The sequence below is a fragment of the Patella vulgata genome, chromosome 2, assembly GCF_932274485.2.
Source record: "Patella vulgata chromosome 2, xgPatVulg1.2, whole genome shotgun sequence".
Lineage (NCBI taxonomy): Eukaryota > Metazoa > Mollusca > Gastropoda > Patellidae > Patella > Patella vulgata.
The window spans coordinates 53,652,446-53,665,042 of record NC_065880.2 but is presented as its reverse complement, the minus strand read 5'-3'; positions in this window follow the sequence as shown (position 1 = coordinate 53,665,042).

The window sequence follows — 12,597 nt, the reverse complement described above, 5'->3', positions numbered from 1 at the left end:
TGGTCGGTAAGAATTGAAGTTTAAAATTTTTACTTGCTAGCTTGGGTGATAAATCAGCCCCAGTTTGCTATAGTTTCATTTTTTAAAATCATGGTGCGAATCGAATCATCTATTTATTTTTAATTAGTGGCGGGTGTCATGCGCGAAACAGTGTATGCTTAGAACACGCTGCCTAATGACTAGAAATTGTTACGGAATCTGAGGCCAGTTCTTATTAGGCAGTGGAGCAAATTTTTTTTTTCAGCATTTACCCCACTGCTTAATGCCCCGATGTTCTTATAACTCAGTCTATTTGTTATCTTGCCAACTTGGAGAAAGATTTATATTCTGTTTATCATTGTAGTGTTTCTGATTCCATTAGTACTTCACCTACTTTCATTGGCATTGTCCTTTTAAACCTTCTGTACGAATAGCAGTGTCCAGAGTGGACTTAATGAAGAAATTACGGTTGAACTAATACTGATTGTTTTGTCTAATTCCCTGGTAATAGAACCTCACTAGATCAATATGTACAATATATACAACCTGCTAATCATTTTAAACTCCACGAAAGTCAACCAGTGTTATACCTTACGGCTTTCTCTCGCAATGTTATAGTCATCTTTGTTTTCCTATCAACCCAGTTTTATAGAAAAGCCCAGAAGGAGCAGTTACAGCAGTGTGATATATTAAGTAAACCCCCACCCCTCGCCAGTTGACATCCGTCTCAGATATACTTTAGTTAAACATACATTATGGAAGAGCTAAATCTGCCTATTACAAGATTTTATTTAGGCTTCAGATGTTATAGAAATTATTAATTAGACTTTTATTTACATGACAAGCTCAAAATCAACTTCGTAGACCCAATGATGGCTTGGATTTAAACAGTCGTCCATTTAAAATTAAGTCAATAAATGGCGGACCAAGCTAACAAATACCGTTATTCACTGACGTCACTACCGGAGACTTTTGATGAAAGGCCTACCAAGCGAGGGTACCATAACCATTGAGAATGTTACTTGATAATCGAGAATATGTGGGTGGAGTTATCGTCTGACAATCAAACGATCGGCAATTCTCGTAGACCGTGCGGACACAGTCATCCAAACTTCCAACAGTGACATCTCCGTTCAGAATAAAGTAATTTGACTGAAATTTTCAATATTATCTCTTTTTTTTTCATCTATTTTTGAATTATTATAGCAAGAATGGCCAACTCTTTATTAAACTCTGAAAGGAACTAAATCGCTAATATTTGGGACATAATGTAATATGAATGTATATAAACTGATTTACATCCAATCGTTTCCGTTTTTACTCTAATTTCAAATCAGTTATGTTCGGCGAAACACGTCAGAAGGATCAATCGAATGGCAATCTCTAGCGTCTGGTTATTCCAGTCTACATAGTATTTATTGCGCATGCTCTCCAGATAAGAATATGCCGTCACCGTTTGACATGACTTGTGGAATATTTCTAGACTAGTTCTTTGAATCCCTTGTTAAAAATGGGACTGAAACGCATTATGGTACACGATTCGTGTACCAATTATGGTAAAATGTTTATTTTGTCTTAAATATTGGACATCAGAAGACCATCTTTTCCCGCTAGCCTGGAGGTCGGGTGTTTGATCCCTGCATTGGCCGAGAAAGTTCATCTAGTCAGGGCTTTCACGCTGTGTATAATATATCAATTAACTCCGGAACACTGCAATATTGCAATAATATATATTATGTGCTTCACCAACACTAACATCGCATTCCGAATGAAATGCACCAATATGATTGCTATTTTGATGTTCGTTGTGTTTTATAGAAAAGTGAGTCTAATATCGGTGTAAACCCTTATATATATCCAACACAATAATGTTATTTGATGGTAAAATAACGGTCAATATTCTATAGTTCTCCCTTTCAGTCTATAAGCAGTGCAAGTCACGTTCATATGAGTAGGGTAGGATCAAGTTATCCAGTTTGGGATTTTTCAATCGGCAGAACGTCGATATTCTGTGAATTGCGAGCATCAATATAATTTCAGAAGAAGAAAAATGGACAAAAAACTTGATAATGTATTTCTCAACATTGCCCTTAATAATTACCAGTCCTTCATAAAATTAACACTTAACCAGTTGTAACACTATAGATCGTATCATTTTAACCACCAGACATTGTGGAAAACTAACGGTTGGTTCGGATTATAATACAAATCATCGACATGGACTGACAAAGGCGTTGGATAAGTAGATAATAACAGCCCCCCCCCCCCCCGAAAAAACAAAAACAAAAGAGAACAAAAAATGTCGCGCTTTCCGGTTCTTGTATGATCGTGTTTGTCCAAATTTCAATTGTCCATATTTTTTATAATATGAAATCACAAAACCGTTTTTGTCCAAATTTCAATTATCCATAAATTTGTCAATGATCATGGAATTAATTAGATATTGGATATGATTGGTAGAATGTGCATATCTATAACATATCTTTCCTTGTCGGTCACTATTTGCAATACACATTGTCGGTTCTTGTCGGTGATAGTAGGACAGGTTAGTTCTGGTAAACTACTGATGCAATCAGAATGGGTCAATTATTAATGGATTTGGTGAAGCTTGTGGGAATCTGAATATCGGATATAACATCAGCAATTTTCTTCTATTATTTTATGTTCATTTAAAGTTACTTTCCCGCGAACAAACTGGGTGGTTTGATGATATATTTGGACTAAAAACATATTCAAACTAATTAATCTATCCAAATTTTGCTTCAAATCTTGTTCAAAACATTGAATTTATTGAATTTGTGAGGGAAACCCTGACATAAGAAATCGATTAAACGAGGTCATATTTGTATCACGTGTCACAGTAGGCCTACCTAGCAACAGGTACGTGAAGCCGGAGGAGATTCATTGCATATACAAGACGATGTTGTCTTTAATCGCTGATTATTTATCATAAATATCGAAGCCTAATTAAATTCACGGATTATCCACTGCCCACGTCTTTTTCCACGGTTTTTATCTCAAAAACTGTCGTGCGCTTAAGCTCACCATCAATTTTATCAACACATACATCAAGCGCTCACTAACGCTGGGATCTTCTCGTGCAAGCTTTGACGTCACTCGAACAGACATCCCTAATCGTCGGGTTGTCGATTAGGGGAACCCTTACATTTTTGTCATGTATACGCTCCATGAGAGTTTTTCAGGGAATCCAGTATTTTTCTAGTAAGGTTGGACATCTGTACTTTCCATATATACCAAAATTACCATACTTTTATAAAGAAAAACAAAAAACAAACACACGATAAATACTTTTCTGGCCATCTTTAATCAATGTATTTTCTTTCGTGCCACAATCGGGGATCTGGAAACACTGACGTCATGTTTTGATAAGAGGCTATACCACCAATTGTAGGTACGAAATTTGTGACTTTCCATCGAATTGTAGTTCTTCTTCTCCCAAGAATCTTATTTAGGATACTCTCAATGTAATTAAAACACAGATCCTATAACGTTTCGTTTTTATAGTTCAAAATTTCGTTTTATTTGTCTATACTACACTAGGATAAGGAAGAGTTGTTATGTAACCTGCGTTCTGGATGGCGTGGGGGATTAGCCAATGAAACCATATGTTACGGCGACTTCTTGGAAGGTGGGTAAACCACTAGAAACGCCATCAGACCAATGAATATAATCGCATAAGTGTAGCAACAGTCAATGAGCCGAAAATATTTGTAACCATTGCTTCGGGATTATACAACCACGTAGATAATTAAAACTATCCACTTTATTGTGTAAGCTAAATTATTATATAAACAATTGGTGAAACTGGACAGTAAATTGAATTCTGTTTATCCCATATTAATTGGCTGTGAATTCATATTCGTGATGTTTTTCAATTTCCTGAAATTAATGGTGTAGTCGTGGATACTTACGTGAGCATATCAATAACTTACATGTATATTAAAGATACTTTCCGGCACAAACTGTGATTTGATGATATATTTGGACTAAAAGCATATTCAAACTAATTAATCAATCAAAGATTTGCTTCAAATCCATCGTAAAACTTTGTATTCGCGGGGAGCTACCGCTAGCTATAAATAAACTGTTGTGAGAAGCCGTGTCTGTCACCTCACTTCAATGAGGGAGGGTCCATTTTTCAGAATGTATTTTTCATTACTTACTGTCCATTTACCATACATATTGAAGCCTAAGTAAATTCTTAATTATTTTCTGTCAACTTCTTTTGACACCCCTCAATGTTCTCGAAACCGCCTAAGGGTCCTTCCGTATCAACTGGACCAATGGTGGGAACATGATTCCCTCCCAAGAAAATTATAAAAAATATATGTTATAGTATAATTTATTGCCTTAAAATAAGAAATCCGAAATTTTACCTCTCTCAGGGTACTGAAACGGATCATAAATGCAGTAATTTTTTTCAGGTTTTCGGATGCTTTAAACTAACATTTCTAATAGGAGTAGAACTCTCTAACTTTGTAATCTAAGACAACTTTTGGTGTAGATTATGAATTTAGCATCACACGCATTGTTCAGTGTATACTGTTCGCGCCACCAGGTGGAAAATGTGGAACAAATGAACAATTCAATTTTATTTTCAGGATTTCCACAGCCTCTGGCAAAGTCACTATTGTATACACAAACTCCAAAAAAAGGCATAATTAATGTCAGTTTGTCTTATATCAATTTACAAAAAGATTCTAAGTCGATGGGATATATACTTTTCCAAATATTCAGTCTCGAAATTCAATGCACACCGAAAATGTACAAAATATACCCATTTTCACCTTCAATTTAGGCCATTCGGGACAGATAATAAAACTTGAATTACCCTACTATAACATACATTAAAGTCCATCTTGTGTATTTGATGGCTTATATTTTTAATTGGCACTTGGAATCTGTGCGGTGATGAAGTTTTAATGGCCGTTATAAAAAATGTTGACTTTCACGTTGATTTTAAAATAACTTCTAAATGACCTATACTCAAACGTGTCTATTTAGAGTGATTTTTTTGCGTAGATTGCACATAATATATGTAATCATTTTGGATGTACATTGTATTGTTCTAATTTTATTTTGCGTCCAAAATGAGAACTAAATGGTTAATACGCTTCACGAATTGGAAAAAGGGGTTTTGATGATCAGATTAAAATTATTTCTGAAAGACTTAGGCCCCTCAAATTTGTCATTTTAGATGAACTCTTAAATATGCATTATGCAAGAGCAAAATCTGCTTATTACAAGTCTTTCTTTAGGCCTGAAATGTTATCTAAATTATCAATTAGACATTAATTAACTTATCCAGACCTTAATAAACTCTCGATGTCAAGGCTAGCCTTCGATGTTGACTGGATTAGATTCCTATATGCCGCTTAACGGCCATTGATAATTAAAAAAAACAGTGGATAATCGAGACTATGCTGTTTATATTAATGATTTTAGTAAAGATGACCGAGAAAATTTCACCCGCTTCGTTCTCGGCTCATAGTGGATCAATTTGACTGAAATTTTCAGCAAATTACCTTTACACTATCTAGTTTTTAACTATTATAGCGAGAACTGCCATCTCTTTATCTTATCTCCCATAATGTATCTTTAACATAGAATAAGAATAAAGACTCTTTTTGGGGATCCAGGGAGTATCGTTTCAATTTAGTTTTGCTTTAAAAACAGGTGAAAACTTGTTTTGTCTGCTTAGAAAGTTGAAGGCCTTCTGTAGTTTCACTATCACTAGACTACAGGCCGCAATTCTTAACGCTTCGTCTTGAAACTATGTACACTAATTTTTTTTATACCCTAAGGGTGTTCCCTGTTGTTTTTGGTACGTGCCCGATCCCTAGGGGCAGAGAGCTACGCTCAATTTTTGTATGTGTCAGTTTGTCGCCTACAAGCCACAATTCTTGTCCACAAGCTAAAAACGCAATTTTTCCTACGATCAAGGGCCATAATTCAGGAAATTACAATTCGATATGCGCAAATATCAAAAGACACCGAGATCTTTGCGTTATAAACTTACATTTCAAGTTTCAACAAAATAGGATTAAAATTGTGACCTCTATAGGGTCCACAACCTTGATATACCATATTTTTAAGCTATTTGAGAACGAAGGGCGGCCATTTTGTCTGTCAGTTTTGGACCGATTTTCACGAAATTCGAACTCTGCCATCCTTAGGGTGTAACGGTGATATAGTAATACGGATTTTTAAATCAGATAAAAATTATGACCTCTATAGGGTCCACAAGCTAAAAACGTGATTTTTCGTACAATCAGGGGTCATATTTCAGGACATATGCGCGAATATCGAAAGGAATCGAGATCTTTGGGTTATAAACTTGCATTTCATTTTTCAACAAAATCGGATAAAAATTATGACCTCTATAGGGTCCACAAGCTAAAAACGTGATTTTTCGTACAATCAGGGGTCATATTTCAGGACATATGCGCGAATATCGAAAGGAATCGAGATCTTTGGGTTATAAACTTGCATTTCATTTTTCAACAAAATCGGATAAAAATTGTGACCTCTATAGGGTCCTCAACCTTGATATACCATATTTTTACGCTATTTGAGAACGAAGGGCGGCCATGTCTGTCAGTTTTGGGCCGATTTTCACAAAATTCGAACTCAGCCGTCCTTAGGGTGTAACCGTGATATAATAATACGTTTTATCAAATCGGATAAAAATTATGACCTCTATAGGGTCCACAATCTAAAAACGTGATTTTTAGTACAATCAGGGGCCATAATTCAGGAAGTTACGGTCCAATATGCGCGAATATCGAAAGGAACCGAGATCTTTGGGTTATAATATTACATTTCAAGTTTCAACAAAATCGGATAAAAATTGTTACCTCTATAGTGTCCACAACCTTGATATACCATATTTTTACGCTATTTGAGAACGAAGGGTGGCCATTTTGTCTGTCAGTTTAGGGCCGATTTTCACGAAATTCGAACTCTGCCATCCTTAGGGTGTAACGGTGATATAATAATACGTTTTTTTAAATCGGATAAAAAATATGACCTTTGTAGGGTCCACAAGCTAAAAACGCGATTTTTCGTACAATCAGGGGTCATAATTCAGGAAGTTACCGTCCGATATGCGCGAATATCGAAAGGATCCAAGATCTTTGGGTTATAAACATGCATTTCAAGTTACATTAAAATCGGATCAATATTGTGACCTTTAGAGTGTCCACAATCTAAAAACGCGATTTTTCGTACAATCAGGGGCCATAATCTATGACGTTATGGTCTGATACATGCCAATATCGAAAGGAACCGAGATCTTAGGGAGATAAACCTATATTTCAAGTTTCGTTGAAATTGGATTAAAATTGTGACCTCTACAGAGTCCACAACCTTGATATACCATATTTTTACACTATTCGCGTACAAGCGGCGGCCATTTTGTCCGTCAGTTTTGTTCCGATTTTCACGAAATTCGAACTCAACCTTTATTACGGTGTAACGGTGATATACTAAAACGGTGTTTTTAAATTGGATAAAAATTGTGACCTCTGGAGGAACCACAGGCCAAAAACGCGATTTTTCGTACAATCAAGGGCCATAATTCAGGAAGTTACGATCCGATATGCGCGAATATCGAAAGGAACCAAGATCTTTGGGATATAAACATGCATTTCAAGTTTCATTAAAATCGGATCAATATTGTGACCTCAATCTAAAAACGCGATTTTTCGTACAATCAGGGGCCATAATGTATGACGTTATGGTCCGATACATGCCAATATCGAAAGGAACCGAGATCTTAGGGAGATAAAGCTATATTTCAAGTTTCGTTGAAATCGGATAAAAATTGTGAACTGTAGAGTGTCCACAAACAAATTGTGGACGGACGTGCAGACGGACGGACGGACAAACAGTGGCGACGACAATATATATACATGAAAATGTGGGCGTATAAAAATAATAACTGTCATCCTTGGGATATAAGGAATATAATTATATGAATAGTTTTCAAGACAATCCATTAAGAATTGCGGTCTGTAGGTTAAAACGTGAATAGTTTATTTGTTCACAGATTGCCACCTGGTGGCACGAACTGTGTGAATAGCACATTGCGTGTGATGCTAAATTCATAATCTACGCCAAAAGTTGTCTTAGAAATGTGAGTTTAAAGCGCCTGAAAACCTGAAAAAAATGACTGAATTTATGATCCGTTTCAGTACCCTAATTTCAAATGGCCATATATCAGCGAATGTTCGGCTTAGAGACGTATAATTTTGGATTTTTTTTAGCTTAAGTCCATGTACTATAACATATATTTTTTTAAAAATTTTTGGAGGGGGTGATGTTCCCAACATTCCGAAATTTGGTCCACTTGACATGGTATGACCCACACTGATCCGCAGTGAATATTTGCTTGGCCGCGACAATCACTGATAAGAATGACATTGATGCGGCTTAATGAGCTAGAAATATTAACTTTTTTCCTGCCACAAATTAAATTCTAAAACATTTTTTGTATATATTGGAAAAATAAATAAAGGCGTTTGACGTATTTGTAGGTAAAAATTATTTCCGATTTAGTGTAAATGGGTATTAAAATGCAGCATTCTCTCCGAAGCAGTTACGTCTTATGTAAACAATGCACGCGCCATTCAGCCAATGATTCACACCGCGTGCTGTGACAGCACGTGTTAAGGCAGTCATCTATGACAGAGATATTATACGAGACTCGTAATTCTCTGTGAAACAGATTGGGTATGACCCCTAACCATTTGATCAAGAAATAACAACCGCTCCCTCAGTCAAGCTAGCACACAATAAGCTGACAGACATTACAGTCGGACTGTCAGTTAGTGATACCCTGACTTTTTTGCCCAGTGCTTGCCCCATGGGTGTTTTTCGGGTAATCAAGTATTTTTGTAGTAAGATTGGGTATCTATTGGTAATAACCACGCGATAAATACTTTCGAGACAATGTATCTTTAAAATATTAACTTCTTTTTTTATATGAAGTGGACTTTGTACCTGTTTAATGTCGATTGTGTTCGATTTTTTTTTATTATCGAGACGCAATGAAATAGCACTACTTTTATAAATGCCCCATGCTAACGTTTTGTATACGAAACTTTAAACATCATGGATTTAGCTGTTCAAGTCATAAAAATTCATTGAAAATCATTATACTTGTTCGTCTTAAGACCTTAAACTCTGTGTATGAATCTGAAGTCAATCGGATGATAACTTTAGCTTCTAGAGGGTCACAAGATTTTTCAAAGAGATCAAGGGCCATAACTTTGGCAGTAATTACTGGAAATCGCTGAAAATCAATAGGCTTCTTCGTCTCATGACCTTAAACACTGTGTATAAATTTATAGTCAATCGGATATTAACTTTGGCCTTTAGAGCGTCCACAAGATTTTTTGAAGTGATCAAGGGCCATAACTCTGGCAGTAATTATCGGAAATCACTGAAAATCAACAGGCTTCTTCGTCTCATGACCTCAAACACTGTGTATAAATTTAAGGTCAATTGGATATTAACTTTGGCCTCTAGAGCGTCCACAAGATTTTTCAAAGTGATCAAGGGCCATAACTCTGGCAGTAATTATCGGAAATCGCTGAAAATCAATAGGATTCTTCGTCTCAAGACCTTAAACACTGTGTATAAATTTAAAGTCAATCAGATATTAACTTTAGCCTCTAGAGCGTCCACAAGCAATTGTGGACGCCGGACCGACGGACGGACGGACGGACGGACGGGGGCGACGACAATATACGACCACATTTCAATGTGGGCGTATAAAAAGTAGTCTACATTTACATTTCATAAAGTAAATTTTATCTTTTTATTAATACAATTAAATTAAACAAAATGGGTTGCCAGGCAACGAAACATACGCACAGCAACTAAATCGTCCGGGCAGAAACAAGACTTGTCGCATATGTTTACTTTTGTCGGTAATAAAGCATTTATAATACACTAAAATACACTAACAGCTCATTAAGTAATTATCATAAAATCATTAGAATTTGTTTGGCCCATGCTAACGTTTAGTATACAAAATATTTAACATAATGGATTTAGCTGTTCAAGTTATCAAAAATCATTGAAAATCAATATACTTGTTCGTCTCAAGGCCTTAAACTCTGTGTATCTATCTAAAGTCAATCGACACGATTACATATAGGCGTAAACACGGTGTATAAATCGATCAGATGTTAACTATGGTCTCTAAAGCATCCACAAGATTTTTCAAAGTGATCAAAGGCAAAACTCTGGCAGTAACTATCGGAAATCGGATTTTAATTGTATACAGGGCGGCCACAAGATTTTTCAAAGTGATCAAGGGCCATAACTCTGGCAGTAATTATCGGAAATCGTTGAGAATCAATAGGCTTCTTCATCTCATTACCTTAAACACTGTGTATAAAATTTAAAGCCAATCGGATATTAACTTTAGCCTTTAGAACGTCCGCGAGCAATTGTATAAATCTAAAGTCAATCGGATATTAACTTTAGCCTTTAGAGTGTCCACGAGCAATTGTGAACGCCAGGCGGACGGACGGGCGGACGGGGGCGACGGCAATATACGATCACATTTTAATGTGGCATATAAAAAACACAATTATTATTTACAAACCTATATTTTTTTTATCTATATTGTTCAGTTTAATCCCGTCTCTGCCTAGGATAATATCGATAGTAATCAGCCATTGTTTGAAGTCCGAATCACCAATTCATTCGACACGTTTTGTACATAAGTTTCTTCTGAACCTTTGTTCAATTCACATCACACTGTGTAGATTCCTATGTCAATTTGACTGACATTCTATTTGAATTATGGTTGTAAGTAAAGATTGATATAATAGTATGTAGTTTTATTTTTGTTTTATTTTATAAAGAATTGAACCATGAATATACGATTATACATGTTGCACAGTCCTGTCATTAAAATCGTATACATTGCCCTTGATTTCAACCCACTCAACCAACCTATTATAGTTTCTTAAAGAAATACACCGCACAAGAACCTGATATACTGGATCCATTCACTTGAATGCTATTACCATAGAGCCCTTATATACGGACAATCCTACAAATGAAGCCAATCTCGCGATCCGCAAAATTAAATTAATATAGTTGAATGCCCCGCAAAACAAATATTTTAATTTTCTAATAATTAAAAGTTTCGACCACACGATTACCACCACAAATATAACTCATCCAACGTTCAAAAGTTCAAACTTTATAATTATTTTTGGCGCAAGTAGCACAATCTGTTGCTCGAATAATATGTTAAACAAATATGAGTCAAAGATGCTTAAAAAGCACTAGAACTTTTCAATCGGATGCAGAAATCAAAATAATTTGAAAAGTCGGAGGCACTTTCTATGTTCAGCGAAATAACCGTTCCGAAGTGGCCTGTATATAGGGAGATTAATATTGTTGAAATAAAACATCATCCTGTAATGATAAAGATCGGGGTATGTCATTGACATAAGCCCGCCTATTCTATGGACATTAAAAACAAAATATATGACGTGTTGTCTGTGGGAATATGATTCCATACCATGTACAATATTATATAGGCCCAGTTTCAATGGAATTATAGCCTTTATTAGAATAATCTTTTTGAAGATTATATTGTTAGATGCTATATACAAGTGTGGGGTATCTGATGAATGAGGACCATTGTATTCAAATCATAACATACAGTGACCAACGAACGACAAAGGTATAATATATCACAATTAAAAATACCCACGCACGTAATTTTCAAGTTTTTCTATGTTGTATTTGTACACCAAACCAGCGGATGCCTGGCAAGACACGCCCACATTTTGCAAGAGGTGGATAGTGAGAGAACAAGCTAAACAAAAAGCGATTTTTGGTACAATCAAGGGCCATAATTCAGGAAGTGATATATTTCAAGTTTCATCAAAATCGAGTCAAAATTGTGAATATCGAAAGGATCCAAGCGTCATTGCGATGTAACGGTGATATATTGGAACGTTTTTTTTTAATCGGATAATAATAGTGATTTCAAGAACAACCTAAAAACGCGATTTCGTACAATCAGGGGCCATAATTCAGGAAGTTACGATCCGATATGCGCAAATATTAAAAGGGACCAAAATCTTTGGGTTATAAACGTGCATTTCTAGTTTCATCAAACATGATTTTTCGTACAGAGGCCATAATCCATGAAGTTATGGTTCGATATATGCTAATATCGAAAAGAACCGAGATCTTTTGGGGATAGACCTATATTTTAAGTTTCGTCAAAATCGAATAAAAATTGTGACCTGTAGAGTGCCCACAAACAAATTGTGGACGGACGGACGGTAAAATGTGGGCGTATAAAAAGGGCCAGTCCTGTCGCAAATCTTTGTATACATATAAATCATTGTTATTGAGCTTGTGGCGTTTTATATAACCATACCGATTAATTCTTTAATATCCACAGGCCTTATTTACGGTGTCTATATGATCCTGCTGCGTATTTTTTTTTATTATTACATATTATTATTTTCGGTTAGCCTACTCCGTTGCTGGAAACTATATCGATACTAGGAAATTCAAATATTGAATGAAGTCGGTCAAGTCGACACACAATAA